We start from the raw sequence: 1711 nt of genomic DNA on the forward strand, positions 1-1711 counted from the left end.
GGATAAGTCGCTCCACACAATTGTCGCTTGGACCGTCGACTTCCTATGGCGTCACCTCTCACATATTTACGTCTAATTTCGTTATGAAATTAGATTATTTCAGAGTAAAAATAGATTTGATCATGTTCTATGTGTAGCACCAACATTATAGTAAGTAAATATACCATATTTCTTCATTACTTTTACGTAATGCTAGGACGATTTGGGTAGTTTTGGGCTGATTTGGGTCGATTTGGGTAATTCTATGGACCGGTGAGACTTGTCACCTGAATGCACTAACATATGAGTCTTCAAATGTCCACGCTGACTGAATCTCTTCCCACACTCTGGACACTCATGCAGTTTCTCACCTGAATGCACTAACATGTGCTTTATTATACATCCACGTTCTCTAAATTTTTTACCACACTCTGCACATTGAAAAGGTCTCTCATCCGCATGCACCATCCTGTGAGTCTTCATACGATGAAGATGCCTGAATCTTTTCCCACACTCTGGACATTTATAAGGTTTATCACCTGAATGCACAAACATGAGTCTTCAAATATCCACCCCGACTGACTCTCTTCCCACACTCTGGACACTCGAGAGACTTGTCACCTGAATGCACTAACATGTGAGTCTTCATATTTCTAGAACGGGTGAATACCTTCGGACACTGTGGACACTCGTGAGGTTTGTCACCTGAATGCACTAACATGTGAGTCTTCATATTTCCACGCTCACTGAATCTCTTCCCACACTCTGGACATTCATGAGGTTTGTCACCAGAATGCACTAGCATGTGACGCTTCAAATTTCCACGACGGGTGAATACCTTCTGACACTGTGGACACTGGTGAGTCTTCATCTTCTTTATGACAGGTGCAGTTTGTGTGAAGGTTTTCTCCCCCGGATGTTGGGAGAAGCGTCAAGGTTTGAGTGTTGTTTCTTAAAGTTAGACTTAATGTGAGCACTTGGCGGTCAATGGTGGTGCTTCTTCTTTATGATAGGTGCAGTTTGTGTCAAGGTTTTCCCTTAATGCTCGTGCTGGACATCCCCGGCTGTGGTGCTGCTAAAATGGCGGCGGTTGTTTACCCTCTCATCACCTAAGCGTTCCAATGTTTTTGTCTGGTTCCACATATCATTTTTCCTACTTCTTATTTATGTTTATAACTGGTCATTTGCAATTAACGCTTGTATTTATCCTCATGATTTTCAATCAAAGAATGTACTTTGGAATTGTTTCTTTAAACATAATGCCACACGATTACACTTTTTGAAGGAAACAGCTCTCTCACTGGGATACAAGATACGCCTTACATTGACAACACTAATTTTTTTGCCATTTCGGAAACCAGTTTTGGACGTTTCGCTTATGTGTACGTGTTCAATATTAAATCGACTATATAATGCTATTAATTTTTAAATTATTATAAATTAAATAATTAAATTATTTTGTAGCGAGTAGATTATCCCAATAATATACTCGCTCCAAATGCATTGTTAATATTCCTGTCAACCTTTGGAGATGAATGAGGTGAGGCGTTGCCCGGGCAACACGGTGAGGTGTTGCCCGAGCATATAAGCAGCAGAATAGCAAACATTAACTACGACAACGTTACGGGCTATTCATGCCCGTGCCACCTCTTGGGTGGCTTAATCTTTATCAATCAATCAATCAAACATTAACTCCATTTGGTCACCATTTGGTCTGGGAGACATCTCCCGT

The 1711-nt window shown here is 40.9% G+C and overlaps 1 long non-coding RNA gene across 1 annotated transcript; it reads right to left on the reverse strand.

Moving 5' to 3' along the window:
* Nucleotides 1-200: 200 nt before the first annotated feature.
* On the reverse strand, nucleotides 201-1072 carry LOC138371976 (uncharacterized). Its single transcript, XR_011230603.1, has 2 exons — nucleotides 601-1072; nucleotides 201-518 (listed from the first exon to the last, which is right to left on the reverse strand). It is a non-coding gene; the product is annotated as an uncharacterized lncRNA (long non-coding RNA).
* Between the last annotated feature and the right edge of the window lie 639 nt (nucleotides 1073-1711).

This window comes from Procambarus clarkii, chromosome 37 (assembly GCF_040958095.1).
Source record: "Procambarus clarkii isolate CNS0578487 chromosome 37, FALCON_Pclarkii_2.0, whole genome shotgun sequence".
NCBI lineage: Eukaryota > Metazoa > Arthropoda > Malacostraca > Decapoda > Cambaridae > Procambarus > Procambarus clarkii.